General features: G+C 48.5%; 1 protein-coding gene across 3 annotated transcripts in view; it reads left to right on the top strand.

Annotated features, from left to right (window-relative positions):
* The first annotated feature begins 5,609 nt into the window (after positions 1–5,609).
* The window catches only part of RUSC2 (RUN and SH3 domain containing 2), a 50,416-nt gene continuing 40,866 nt past the window's right edge, over positions 5,610–15,159 (top strand). For all 3 annotated transcript variants that reach the window (XM_058823467.1, XM_058823469.1, XM_058823465.1), the window contains exon 1: positions 5,610–5,905. The gene's annotated coding sequence lies outside the window, so the exon portion shown is untranslated. The remainder of the gene's footprint in view (positions 5,906–15,159) is intronic.

Below are 15,159 nucleotides of genomic sequence, written 5' to 3'. Positions count from 1 at the left end.
TCTTGTTGTCATGCCAGCTTTACACTTTTGCTTCAGCACTTTTGTTTGTCTCCTGTGATATATTTAGACAGCAATCCTATCCGCTCTCTGCCTACATTTGCCTAGGCTAAACAAGCCAGGCTCTTAAGTTTCTTCTTGTTTGATAGGTTTTTTGTTTCCCTCAGGCCCTTTCTGCACCTGTTCATTTGAGTTTATAATTTTTAAATGTGGGTGACCAGAATTTTTTTGCATGATGCTTCTTTTATCAGTGCCTATACAATAGCTCTGGTATTTCACTGCCTCGCCTAGGACTATGTTTGCTTTTCTTACAGCCTCATCATCTCTGTGTTCTTCAACACTGTTTTAGTGGTTATTTTTCCTAATTTTCTTATGAACATGCACAATTGTTAGCTAAATTAGGTTAGCTACATAGATACCTCTCCTCTCATGCCTGACAACACGGGGAGGAGCTGAAGTCATCACAGAATAAGTCTGCGCATGCTGATGCTTTAAACTGGTGCCTTGTCCTCAGGGCCAAGCTTTTTCCATGAGGGCTGGCAAGGACATTCTGCTACATCTGCTGATGTGTTGGCTGATGTAAATATGCTGGAGTGAGGGAGCTGCCATTTCTCCCAGCATAAACGTGGGGCTGAGTTCCCAGCCACAGCCCCCAGACAGCCCTGTCCCTGTCCCTGTGATAAAGGTGTGTTGCTGCAGGGCTGGATGTGATGAAGGCTCACAAGAAGGGTGCAGAGCCCTGCAGCCTGGGCTTGACCTCTGAGTGCTTTTGGCTGTATCTGCAGCACAGCAACTCTTCAGTTTTTCCAAAGCTAGTCTTCTGCTGCCCTGCTTCTTTCACTGCATTTAGAGGTACAGAGTGTTTTTTCTCTTCTTGGCGCTGTGGGGAAGCCACCTCTCTCCCATCACCCCCAGACTGAAGGAAAGAGGTTTCCATAGCCCTGTCTCTTTCCCCAGCCTGCCTCTCCTCTCCAGCTGGGTGGAGCTGACTGTACGGAGCTGTCAGCTCCTGCTTTTCCACCCAACGCTGAGCCCTCTGCTAGACTTTCCAGCTATAAATGGATCTCGACTTTTCCAACCCCCACTCCCAACATGAGGAGATGTTGTGGGATATCGGAGCTGGGCCAGGTTCCTCTGAATTAGGAAAACATATGACCCAACTGCTGGCTTTTTGTATGTTCTCTGTGAGCATCGTGCTGGCTGTGGGGGAGCTGTGTGTGTCCTGGCGAGGGCTGTGCTGCTGAGTTCCTTGTGTGCACTGCGGAAGCAGCTGGTCTCAGGCCTGATGCCAGGCCTGCAGGTGCCATCACCAGCCCCACAGGTCACCCCACAAACACAGCATCGTGTGATCTGAGCAGTGGGTCTCCAGGGAATGCCAATGTTTTTGTTACTGGCTGCATCCTGCCTCCACATGCAAATCAGGCACTTCATAGAGGAGGCCTGGCTTTTGCACATAATGAGCAGTCCTGTTTGCTTCCCTTGATTTTGGGATTTATGGCAGGGATCCTGAGATCTCTTTAGCTTTACTGCATTCTGGCTCCTTGGAGAGGCAGGGAGCATCAATATTTCCTCGTTCACCAGGGAGCTGGGGCCTGAAGTATGCACACCAAGGTGACTCAGGGAGTCAGTAGCTGCCCTGGATTTTAAACTGAAGGCTTTTGTGTCATCAGGTGCTAGCCTCCATCAGCCCTGCGGGCATCCAGGCCGTTCATTCCATGAAGAGAACAGGTCTGTATTTAGAAAACTAATTTGTACTCTCATGTTGAAAAATTGCAGTCTGAGAGTCTCCTGGTTAGTGTGCTTTGTGGAAGCTGCTGGGCAGGGTTCCAGTCTGGTGACCTTTTGCTGGCAGCAGTGGGTTTGCATCGTTTTGTCTTAGACAGCAACACCTAGAGCAGCTGCTTCAGAGGCTTCCTCATCTCCTGGCAGTCATCCCTCAAAAACCTTCAGACTGTGGATAAGGGATCATGGAATATTCAGAAGGTGCAAGCCTGGTTTATGGCTGTGCAGTAGTCTCTCTGCAGTTCTGCTTCTGTTTCAGTTTTTGCTGTGGCAGCAGATGCTGTCTGACACATTTTCCTGCACAGGCTGCCTGGTATCCTGCATTTTCCTAACTCTGTGGCTTCATTGTGTTGCCTTTTAGATGGGTCAGTGCATCTGTTGACAGGGCAGTGTTCAATGGACAATGTCCAGGAATAATTATATTTTTTTTTAATGTGAGCTGGAGAATGTGATATTCCAAACCATGATATTGCATAGGGCTTATGGTTTATTAAAACCTAATTTCTGTCTCCCTTCTTGGAGTGTGAGCAGCATTTTGTACAAAACAGATGAGGGATAGATGAAGTGCTCCTTCACCCTTTTCCACTTCATTCCTGGGCTTTGAGCTCTGGGAAGATAAGAAATGAAATTATGTAGTTGTAGATGCTCTTACCTGTGGTAACCTCTGCTGCAGCTAGGCCAGGTGTCAGAACCTGCTGGTTTGCCAGCTCAACTTGGAGTGCTTCAGGTTAAACTTGGTTGTGGGGAGTTTTTCTGCTTGTAGTGTCCCTTCCAGATGTACAGGGAGGCTGGCTACCCCCAGTTCTTTATTTCCTTATGTAATCTGCCTTCCACTGAATACTTAATTCCCAGCTCTTCACCAAAGCCTGGACTCATTGCAGGGTGTTTAATGAGCTTCACTGGCTCTAGGTCTCTGTTCTTCTGATTCTGGAGCATGAAGCCTCATTGAGGTTTTGCTGCTGGTACCTGCTGCTCACCTGAAGCCCACAGTTCCTCCATCTCCTCATTCTTGTGTTTGCCTGGACTGGAAATTATGGTTTCCACAGTTCACATCTCTTGTGCCTGGGGTGAGTGTTTAGTGAGCATATTTATTTCTGGTTACTTAAGCATTGATGTGGACTCTGCACTTCCACCTGAGTCCTCAGTGGAGCCTCAGTGGATGAGCATGTGTCTCAGCCACCCAACACTGCAGGCTCTTTCAGGGGTCCTTGGCAGAATGGTGATGGGGCTGAATCATATTTTCAATTAAAGCTTTATTTTCTTAACAGGTTCCTGGTAGCCAGGAAATGTAGCATGGTTTGGGTTGGAAGGGACCAGAAAGGTTATGTAGCATTCCTGGTCACTGTGCTTGGAGCACTCCTTGTCAAATGCTGTGCTTTGCAGGGCATCACAGCTCTGGTACCTGCAGTGCCTGGTCCCAGGGGCGCCTGTGCAACACATCCAGCTGTGGTTTGGAAAACAGGGTGAAGACTGTAATTTTCTAGTGATTCTGAATTGGTCTGGGTGGTTGGTTTGAAAACTTCTTGAGGAATTACAGGAGCATCATGCAGAACTATTAGCTTGGTAAAACAGCAAATGGGAGATTGTGCTGATAAATGCCACATGTAATGGTGATCTGGAAACAGTTTCTCACTGCCCACAACAAGCTCTTTGGAGTCCCTATGGATTGTTATCTGAGCACATCAGCTAAATGTTCGGCTGTAGCCAAAAAACACTGAAAACAAAATTTGTTGGTATATATTCTTGTATACTAGATACATGTTGTGCCTGCATCTGGGTATCACATACCAGCTGGTCACCCTCTTTCAGAAAGAGTAATGTAGACCTGGAAATGATAGAGAAAAGTGTAATGGGGATGATTAAAGGACGGGGATAGCTTCTGTAGGAAGAGAGATGAAACAAGAAAAAGTAGATGATACTGGGAAAGAGCAAACATCTGTAATAGAGGATTCAGCAGGGAGAAGTTGAGTAAAGACTGACCTTAATAAACTTTGCTATTTCTCACAGCACAGAGGAAGTGCATCCAGCAAAATAATTTATTAGACAGGAGGCTGAGGAAGTCCTTTTTCAACACAGTTGATTTGTAGAACATGTTGCTACGAGATGGCATGAAGACTGAAAATACACACAGATTCCAAAAGGAACCAGACACCTTAATGGCAGAGATGTGTTTCAGTGTCTCTGAAACATGATGGTCAGTGTGTGACCTCCAGCTGTAGGAGCTCCCGATTGTTGCAGGCTGGAAGAATGTGTCCTTAGGGGAGAGATCACTCTGATTGCACTTAGTGAAATCACTCTGTGAATTTTATGTGCCAGTGCCACATTGTCAGGGATACAGCACTAGACCAGAAGGATTTGTGGTGCAACCCTCTCAGGTGGTTCTGGTTACCAGAGTGTGCTGGAACAGTGGGGTGAAGATGAACTGATTTGGTTTTGACCACTTTTGCTCTCACGAGTCTCCTGTGGGAGTCACGCACAGCTCACCACAGATTTTCTTATCACTTTTATTAGCAAATCTGGATGGACTTCCAGGAGAAGGGGACTGATGCAGGCACAGCCCATCGGCTGTCTTGGTGTGCCAGGCACTGCTGTGGTTGTTGCAGGGTGTGCCAGCCCAGTGAGCCCTGCCCTGCCAGGCAGGTGGCATGCTTGGCATTAGCTGTCCAGTCCTATCTTTTTTCCCTCTTGGCTTATGATTAAGATATGGTTTGTGCCCTGATGGAGCAAAGTCTGGATTCTTAGAGCCTCTTATTCGCATAACTGTGGGTGGTGGTGTTATCCATCCAAATGTCTTGTCCTACGGAAAGGGGAAAGAACAGACTGTTGCAAATTCTATTGTGAATTCCTTTATCCTTTCCAAGTCTTATGCTGCAATTTCCTTCACAGTCTAAATAGCAGAATGTCTCCAGTCTCTCTCCAAAGAGATCTGTGAAAGTTTGGAACTATAAAGCCTTGAAAAGCCTTGAAAAGGCTTTATGGTGGGTTTATTTTGCATTGTTCTGTAGTTCTGATAGACAGCCAGTATGCTGCTCAGGCTGTAGTCTCTCTTGCAAGGAAAGGAGATGTGTATATACATTATTTGCTGATAATGAAGTTCTCATTTTTGAAGCATTGTCAGTAGCCCCTCTTACTTGCTGCTCATCCCGTTGAAAACTTACCAAATCAATGTTTCTGGCATTTTGGTTTGTTTGGTTTGTTTTTAGTTTTGTTGTTGTTGTTTGGTTGTTTTTTTGGGTTTTTTTTTGTTGTTGGGAGTTTTTTTGGGGTTTTTTTTGTGGAAGCTGGCTGAGGCTGGAGCAAAAGCAAAAAGCAGTAATGGACATACTATATTTTGTCTGCCATTCAGTTAGCTGCAAGTGGATTCTTCACTGGTTAAGCCGGATCATTGTATCACAGTGAGATTTTGGGAACACTGGACTCAGAATCCAGTCATAATTTTACTTCTGCCTTGTTCCTTGAACTCATAAACATTAGAATGTTTGTGCCTCTTTCAGCGGGAAGGATAGAGCTTTAAAGCCAATTCCCTGTTCCCTACAGAGAAGTAAAAAAGTCTCCTGGCAGCCCCAAGCTGTTTTTAAACGAGACAAATGCCCATGGTGCCTGTCTGCCAGAGCCCCCAGCCCCTGCAGCGAGTCCCCTTTTAGCACACTGCTCCATGCAGCTATATCTGGCTCCAGTTCTTTGTTCGGGGAACGTGACCTCATCATTGTTTTGGTATTTCCAGTGATTCAGCCTGGTCCGGGGCAGGGAGGAGTCATTCCTGGTGCAGGCTGACAGGGTGTTTGTGCGTTTCTGGAATTCCAGAGTAGTGCAGCCTCAGCCCTTCCACTGCTTTGACAGCTCGGCTGAGGCTGGTGCACTGCATTCCTGCCTGGCAAATGGCCTGGGCGCAGCTGGTGGAGGGGTTGATGCTCCTGCTTTTGGGGGTAATGGGGATCCCTGCCTTTGCAGGGTACCTGGTGTGCTGAGGGTGAAGAAAGCAGCAAGCAGTAGCTTGTATGTTGAGGGAAGCCACAAGGGATCTCTGCTGTGTGGGTGGGAAGAGAGTCCCACAGAATGCTCATTCCTGTTCACGGGCTCCAGCATCCCAGGAGGAAGTTAACTTTGCAGCATCCACAGCAGCTTGGTAAGTGTTATGGTCCTTGTTTTTCAAGGGGGGAAGCTGAGGCACCGAGCGGGGAAATGGTCTTCTTGAGGTTTTACACCACTGAGCTGGAGATCCCCAGATCCTTACAGACCATGGTTGCTCAAGAACTACAGGAACTCCTTGTTCTTCATTGCCAGCTTCACCCAGGGTCACTGGTGTGAGCTGTATGCCTGCCTGGCACAGGGCTTATAGGCAGTGCCTGCTGGGCTCTGAAATGTCCTGAAACAGCTCCTTCCCATCCTCTCCCTAAGATCTTCCAAGGCTTGTTAAATGGGTATGCACGAACCCTGCGAGTCTCTCCTCTGCTGCTGATTCGAGTTGAAGGCACAGTGGAGAAAAAGACCCTGAACCCTTTAAACCTTGCTTCTTAACCTTGAGATGAGCTCAGCTGGTTAGAGCATGGTGCTTATAATGCCAGGGTTGTGGGTTTGACCCCTGAATGGGACATTCACTCAAGGGTTGGACATGATGGTCCTTGTGGGTCCCTTCCAATTCAGAATAGTCTGTGATGCCAATCTAGTCCCTATTCCCCATGTTCCATATTTGCCATAAATCCAGCTGCAGTACAGCTTGTAAATTACCCTGAGATGGCAAGGAAAAGAAGAATCCTGGCAGGAGATACCAAAGGCATTGAACTGGGGAGAGGTGGGTAAGTGTCAGAGATGCGGAGACCTGGAGCCTGGGGAGAGGGCCTGGACAACAGGAGTGGGTCAGGGCAGGTTAATGGAGCAGTGCTCCAAAATGCTTTTCTCCCTGGCGTGATGGGCTGCTGTGGCACTCAGGGAAGGCGTGGGGATGTGCCAGCTGGGGTGCAGCATGGGGAGTGGGATGGGTTTGCATTATTGCTAGCACCTACTGCATATGGAGCTTAGGATCTGATGGAGCATGCGGAATTGGGGAGGTCTCTCCTCACTAGTGGTCACTTCACTCCATGCTTCCCCTGGCAGGCAGTGGATCCATCCATCCATCCCTCCCTGTCTGAGCAGGGCAGGCGGTGGATCCATCTCTCCCTCGCTCCCTGTCCGAGCAGGGCAGACAGTGCATCCATCTCTCCCTCGCTCCCTGCCCGAGCAGGCAGGCGGTGGATCCATCTCTCCCTCGCTCCCTGCCCGAGCAGGCAGGCGGTGGATCCATCTCTCCCTCGCTCCCTGTCCGAGCAGGCAGGCAGTGCATCCATCTCTCCCTCGCTCCCTGCCCGAGCAGGCAGGCGGTGGATCCATCTCTCCCTCGCTCCCTGCCCGAGCAGGCAGGCGGTGGATCCATCTCTCCCTCGCTCCCTGTCCGAGCAGGCAGGCGGTGGATCCATCTCTCCCTCGCTCCCTGTCCGAGCAGGGCAGGCAGTGGATCCCTCCCGCACAGCCCTGCCGCGCTCTCCCCGCTTTCCGCGCCTGCTGTAAATGGCTCTGTGTAACACGAGCTGCATTTCTGCCATAGCCCTCTTCTGTGCGCATCTGTATTTACACTGAGGCTTTCATTAGCACTCTGGCCCTCGCTCCTCGCTGCTGCCCACATGCTCCCTGAGTGAGACCCTGGCACCGCTGTGCCTGACGGGGGGCAGGTGGCTGGCAGCAGCGGGAATTCCTCAGCCAGCTCCTGTCTGGAAGAAGTGCCTTGTCATCTTGCCTGTGCCCGCCATCCTGCATCCACAGGGGAGCCGCCGGCGGAGACTCCCCGCAGCCCGGCTCGCTGATCCCCGAGCCGCACGGGGACGAGCTGGTTTTCCTCTGGATTATCGCTGGCCCTGCGTGCTGTGTTCCTCCTGTGCCTCTCATGCCAGTGCTGCTGCACTCGGCTTCCAGCTGCGCTGAGCTGAGCCCACGTCCTGGGGTGGTTGGGTCTGGCAAGGTAGGAGCTGATCCCTTCTATTTGTTCTGCTAAAAGTAATGTGACCATTAATGACTGGATAATGTGGCCAGTCCTGCCCCTGCCTTTGCAGCATGTGTCAATTAGTGGGTTTATTTTGCATTGTTCTGTAGCTCTGATAGACAGCTGGTATGCGGCTCAGGCTGTAGCCTCTCTTGCAAGGAAAGGAGATGTGTATATACATTTTTTTTTAAACCTACATACTGGGAAAATCAAGCTTTTCTGCTTCAAGATGGAGTCTTCTTTTCTCTGTCTTGTCTGTTCTCATGCAGCATCCTGTGCGTGTTCTTCAGGTCATGTCACCTGCTTCTCCAGGAGATGTGAGAGCAGAGAGCAGTCTGATGTGTCTTGGGAGAAAGGGGGTGGGAGGAGAAACTCACTGAAGACAAAAATCAAGGAAGTTCCAATAGGCTCGGGAATGGCTTTAGAGAAGTTATTTTTAACCCAGAAAATCAGACAGGTGAAGAGCCTCTTTTCCTTGCATAGTCTCAAAAGGGTGCTTTGCTTTTGATTTTTTTTTTCCTTTAGTGCTTCAGGGCACACTGTTTTTATATGGAAAGGGCTGAAGCTGCTGCTGTCCCTAGGGATTGACTGAGGCAGTCAGTCTTGCTAGTCTGGTGCCTCCTTTCCAGTGAACTTTGCTGACATTTAGGGCACCTGCCCCTGCCACTGCACACCTTTGCTGCTCCCACATCGGGAAAAGAGGAGACAACCAAGAAACCCAATCCCTGCTGGATTTCCCTGCAACAGCCAAGGAGAGATAAAATAGGAAGGCATCAGCATTTTCTGTGTTTAGGTACAGCTGTTCCCTTTTTAGTCGACAGCAGCTGGGATGTGCACTCAGCCATCCATCTTCCCCAAGCCTAATGTACCTGGGCTTCCCTCCCATATGGACGAGAGTCTGTCTCCTCAGCAGGACAGACAGGGATGCCAGGCCTCCTGAGGTGATGGCTCACTTCTGAGAACTACCCCAAACACCAAACCGTGTTTTAGGGCCTGCTGTATCCCTGTGAGGAGGATAAAGGGGTGCTCTAGCTTATCCTGCGATGCTGCCAGTGGGTGTATAAATAGTGCCCACAGTGTACTATTTTGGTGACAAGCTCTTCCCAGGATTCATCCAAAGAGTTATGTGAGCAAGTGTTAAAAATAACACCAAGCCCTGCCCAAGTGCTGGCGTCATTTCAGCCAAAGTGTTGGGAATCTTCCATAGAGAGCAGCATTGGACCCTTGGTGGGGGCAGCAGGAGGGGGCCCAGAACAACTTCCCCTATTTTCATCCTCTTGCTGTCCTGCTGACTACAAAGGACTGTGTCCCTCAGCTTCAGCAGATGTACTGGTCACCAGGAAGGTGTGAGACTTTGACTTCTAATTAGGTTATTTGCCACTGGGCTTTCCCTGTGTGTTCTGAGCATTATCAGTGGGTCTAATGAGAGGTACAGGAAATTTAATCTAGCTCTAATCTAGCCTGCTGCCAGGTCCCTGCTGGTGGCTGGGGCTTGCTGCCTCACTAGAAAGTCTTGGGCTGTAGAATGGGATATGGAGGCATTCTGGTTCTGGGTTAGGTTTATCCTGAGGACTGGTAGCTGGAGATTAGTTTAACTGTGGAAAGGATATTAAATGTCTGTTGCATTATGGCTGTAGCTCTGGACATTCTTGGCATATGTGTTTATATGACATCCATATAAACACAAACATTATCCCAAACTTTTTCCCTTTTCATGGTGTAGTTGGTGTCTATAACAGAGAGCTGGACCACGCAGCAGAACTACCTGGGGAGCCATGCATCTTGAGCTGTGCAGCCAGTGCAGGATGCACCATCCCACTGTGGAGCTGGAGCTGTGGTTTGTTCCCCTCAGGCTGAGTTTTGCTTGTTGTTGGTCAGGTTCTATGCTGGTTATGCAATTCAGCTGCTGCCAAGCTGCAGCAGCATCATGGTGTGTGCTGGAAGGCAGGAGACCTCCCTGCAGGGCAGCAGAGCCCTTGCCCTTGTACTCGGTGTGTGAAGCCCAGAGCTCACAAAAAGGCTTCTTGAGGGGTTCATGCTCAAAGAAGCCCTGTCTGAAGAAAGAGCTAATGCCTCTTGGAGATAGACAGCTGATGTGGCTCCACTCAGGCCTGGTCTCATATGGAATGTAGCAGCCCCTGTGGGAGTAGAGCACCCATTGCTTAATTACACAGCTTAATACATGAAGCCTTACGCACAGGAGAAGAGGTGAGATGTCCTCTGGGTGCAAACAGAGGGGCAAAGCTGGGGCTCACCTGTTCGCTCTGAGTTGTCAGCAGCTGTATCACGGACAGGGATGCATCTCTTTCAGATGCTGGAATTCAGAATGATAGCATTAATCCCCCTTTATAGTTCATTGCCCCAGGTTTGCATCCCCAGATACATCAGTTCCACTTTCTGGCATTGTAGGGGAAGGGCTGGGTGGTTACAGCTGGACTTGATGATCTTAGAGATCTTTTCCAACCTCAGTGATTCGGTGGTTCTGTAGTCTTTGAGCACTTTCAGAAGGGCTGTATTTATTTTAAGCTGAAAGAGAAAAGCAGCAGGCATGCTGCTGTGAAAGCAGCAGGCATGTGAAAATTGCTAAAAAGGTTACAAGTGCTATTGGACACTCTATGCTTCACCTCCTCTGATATGGGATTACTAATTCTGGCAGATGTTCCCAGGGATGGGAGCAGGTCCTGTTGGAACATCATGACCAAGCATTTTCCCTGGCTGTTGCATTGAGAACAAGTGAGAGAGCAGAGGAGATGCTTGGCTTCTGGCTTGTACTGTTGTATCTCCAGTGCTCCATCATTCTTGCCCTCTCACCTTTTGGCTGGTCTTCTCTTTTCCATGCTGTGTGTCCAGAGCCACAGGCTGGGTGTGTGTGCAGGATGGAAGGCTTTCTTAAGCACACATTGAAAGCACAGGCTTCAGAATTGTCCGGACATGGAAGTACGTCATGGAGATGAAAAGCATGTTTCTGTTTCTCCAGGAACGTGCTCTGGGCAGTCAGTCCTTCATCAGGGGCTTCCTGCTCCTCAGTTATTCTGTTCCATCCTGCTGCTCTCCCATGTCCTGCCAACAAAGAGCTCTCTGAGTCACCACAGTGGTGCTTATTACTAGGCCTCAGCCAAGGCTCTGTGTATCATCATATATTACAGAGCTCCTGAGGGCTCTTTTAGGGCTCCTTCCACTCTGGCATGCTCTTGTTCCACACTGGAATGTGTCTGGAGTGTGTGGGGACGTCTTGTTTCTTGTCCTTAAGCACCTCTTTGGTGGATGTTTCTTGGTAGTTTTCTAATGGCTCTTCTATCTAGAATAGCCTTCTAGACTATTCTCCTGTAGTCTCTGCGGTGCCAGAGTCACACCCCAGGGATTCCAGGAGTTCCTGGGGTGCTGAGATGTCTCCATGGCGAGTGTGTGGAGCGGTCTGCTCCAGCTCTTTCATCTGCCTCACAGGAGGCTGAGCCCTATTTCAGTCTGCCCAACACAATCCAAGCTTGGCACGTTTGTCAGCCGTCTCCTGTGACCTGCTTTGCCTCTGTGGCCTGCCTCACCACTGCTGCCTGGGCTTTGCCTCTGCCAGCTTTTATTTTCTATTTTAAAGAACAGAGCGGGATTTCCTCCCACACACAGATCCCCTTTATCCCTGTAGCATTTCCTTCACTGGGGGTGCTTCTCCAACCTCAGTGAAATCATTGCCCACAGCCAACAAATTTCCCATTTCTGGCTCTGTGTGCCTGTCTGCACATGGTATGGCTGCCTGTTGTTTGAACATGACTTTTGGAGGAGGCAGACCTTGCACGACTTGCACAGCAGCTGGGAGGTGCAAGTTAAGACTCTTTGTGTTAATTAAATGTACACTGATAAGCACATTGAGCCACAAGGTTGCTTAATCATGGGCTGACCTGACATGGAGACCTTGAATACAGCTGACTGATGATCCATGACAGCTTGCCCTGGTAGATGGGAGGTTGTTAATAATAACCAGAGAGAAATTTAGAAGGGTTCTCAGCTGTGACCAAGGATTGTCTCCAAGAGGACTGAATTCTTGAGGAAAAGGTCTCTTTGTTGTGGTGGATGAAATCCACTGGCTGAAAGCTCACAGAGAGCATATTCTGCTTAGGGAAAAGATACATCTGGAGTATGTTTTTAACAGCCAGGTGGATTAGCAGCCAGATCAGCTGGCACAGGATGCTGTTGTACTCGCAGCTGCACCTGTGCATTTGCTGTGTCTTTCCAGGATCGTGTTTGTGTTTCTCCAGGTATTCTGCCTCACAGAATAAATTGCTCTCAGCTTTTAATCCTGCATTAGAGGCTTCCTGTTTCTCTGAGTCAAACAGAAGTCACACGACAGTAAGACCTCCAAAAGCCATGTAATAATCACGTCTCCCTTAGCAGGCACGGTGGACCTGGGCTATGCCATTTCTATGCCATTCCTTGGGTTTCTTTATTTAATCTCTGGAAGCTGACATTGATCAGGACCAATACTTGCTACATACTTCATTTTAGCAATTCAGTCTCTTCCTTCTGTTGATATTTCCTAATGCAGTGAGTTGACCAAGATAGTAACATGGGCATTTGTTTTGCAATGAAGTTGGAAAAATATATTGTTTCCATTTTTTAACAGTAAGGGCCTGTGAAGATTAACAGGTATGCATACCTTTAAATAAGTAAAGCAAAGAGCTTCTGAGATACAAAAGACCATGGAAAATTTTAAGAAAACTGATTTACTTCCTGACTGTTATGCTTTTTTGGTGGAATAGTGAATGGTTAGTTTTATCTGTTATACCTCAACTCCCCTGGGTGGCTCTCAGGGATCCTTTTTTTGTTGTTGAGGACGTGAAGAGCAGCTTGTCCACTTACCCTTGGCAGCAGCCTTTTATACATTTTGGAATGCTTTAATGCACCCCCTGCTTTTCCCCTGAGAACTAACCCACTTGCTTTGCAGCTTACTCCTTTCTGTTCTTTTTTCTGTGTTGTCTTTAAGCTCTCAGCAGTTTGTCCATTTAGGGTACGTCCATGAGCTGTGTGCCAGTGTGGGCAGAGGGGAAGGATGACTCCAAGTGTTGCACATGCAAGACATGCCTATTCACACAGCCCTACATACTGTTTGCCTGCTTCAAAGCCAAATGCCACTGTTGCTCAAGCTCTGCCTGTGATCTGCAGTTACCACAGCTCCCTTCTGAATGAGCAAGTCGTGCACAGTGATTAAAGGTGGGGATGTGCAGTCCGTGCTGTGTGAAGTGCTGTGGTAGTGGATATAATTTATGCTAATTTGCTGTTTGTGTATAGCCCTTATCCCTTCAGCTAACAGGGCTGTAGACAGCACAGGTGAAGGGTAAGAGACAACTGCTCCATCTGAGAGCCAGCAGGTGAATGTACAAGTGGCAGACAGGGCCTCAAGAAGTTTTCAGTGGTCCTGTTCCCTCTCCCCTTTGCAGCTTTTTTAGGTGCCTGCTGGGATGTGGGTGCTCAGCAGCCCAGGCAGTCAATAGTATAGCTCTGGAGCCCTGTGCCTGCCAATATTGTGCTGTTCTGTTGCTGCTGATAGGTGAGCATGGAGTGAATCTTCAAGAGTCTTTCAATCACAGAGTGCTTTGCAGCTGCCAAGACACTGCTCTATTTGCCACTAAAACAGCTGGGGCAGGTAACAGTGCAGAGCAACGCTGTGTGTCCAGTGTGGGTGGTAACTGGAGAAACTTTAAAGGGAAAATCAGGACAAACAGCCATAACTGATATCATGTGTCTCTAATAAAGTGGTTATGTACTCCCTGGGCTTCGTTGCAAAGTGGAGTGGGAATGTTTGAGAGCTGGGAACTCTATTGGGAACTTTCTGTTCTTTTTGGCGAATTCAGGGATGTCTCTGTTTGACTTTTGCTGTTGCTCAGAACGAGGATGGGAGGGAAGGAGTTTGGCACGTGCAGAGTGATGTTAATGAGGGTTTTCTGTGTGAATCATATGACCATAGAATGATTTGGGTTGGAAGGGACCTTACAAAGATCATTTAGTTCCAACCTCCCTGCCCTGGGCAGGGAAATCCAGAACAGTTTTCATACTTACTGTTGCCTTGGAAAACTGAAATATTTATGACTCAGTCTTTGAGCAAGAGGGCAGGAGGGTTTTTTCCATTCTTGGATGTGGCCTCTTGTGCGTCCAACAGTGATGTTTTCCTTCTCCTCTGCTTGCCCTCTCTCTGCTTCATCCCTTCCATTGCAGTTGCTGTGAGCTGAGCCTTGTGTGCAGTGCAGTCACCCTCACTTTGAGTCAGGCCAGCCGTGCCCCTGGAGTGGGCAGGGAATGTCACTTTGCTGCACATCATGGGAGCCATGAGCAGTCACCGTCCTCGGGCAGTGCGTGCTGCGTGCACAGTGAACCATTTCTGGGCTGCACATTCAGCTCAGCCCTGCAGCTTCTCATCTGCTTAGTTGGAAGTACATAATTTTTATTTGAGGTCAGAATGCAGCAGTGCTGTGGGTGCCAAGTTCACCAGCCCCAGTGTATTATGTTATGTGGCAACTTAAGGCTTTCCTCATGGCAGTGGGGAACTATTAAGTTATTGTGAAACTAGTTATTTAGGTAAATGGTGCTTTGGGGGCAGCATTGATCCTTTGAAAACTAATTTTAATAGGAGTGAAGCCATTAACACCTTAATATCCACTGTTACCATGTCTGCTCAGAGTGATTCAGAATGATTGTTTGCCAGATTAAAAGGCTTTTAAAATTTTTTTTAATAATACCCTTTCTGCTTCTTTTGCCAAGGTTTTGACTGGCGCGAGTTTATATTCCCAGTAAGTGCAGCATCAATATCCGAGTGAGTGCTTGGAGAAACAGCTTTGCTCTTAGAGCTGAGCTCCTACTTCAAACACCCTGAAACCTCAGTCTAGATCAGTTATGTCCAGGCTTTGCTTTAATTTAAGATTTTCTGTGCAGCTTTATGAGCCTGGCTTATCAGATCCAAGCTGAGCCTTCAGACATGATCCAGGAGCTGCTCTGCTGTTTGTGTTCTGATTTCCCTATGTCTAGAAACATCCAGCTACTTTTTTGTGCTCTTGCTTTGGCATTACTAAGTATTAGGAGTAGAAGATGCACATTAAGAGTTGGGGTGTAGGGTCATTTCTCCCTTTCACACAGAGTTCCAAGTGATTCACATCTCCCTGTTACCCCAGCCTCCTTTGGGGTGCAAACATACTGGAATCCTGAGCTGGAAAGGCCTGGAGACAGGCAGCTGGTTGTGGGCAGGGTTTAGTTTTCCCATAGATGCCTCAGTAGTGTGGAGGTATGTGGAACTGAGCCCAGCCCTGTGCGGAGCCGTGCCAGCACTAGCCCAATCTGGGAGCTGTGACTTTTTATGGAGCTTGTGAGGGCCTCTGTTCCTGGGC

The sequence above is a fragment of the Ammospiza caudacuta genome, chromosome Z (genome assembly GCF_027887145.1).
Source record: "Ammospiza caudacuta isolate bAmmCau1 chromosome Z, bAmmCau1.pri, whole genome shotgun sequence".
Classification (NCBI taxonomy): domain Eukaryota; kingdom Metazoa; phylum Chordata; class Aves; order Passeriformes; family Passerellidae; genus Ammospiza; species Ammospiza caudacuta.
This window is presented reverse-complemented; position numbering and strand designations above follow the sequence as displayed.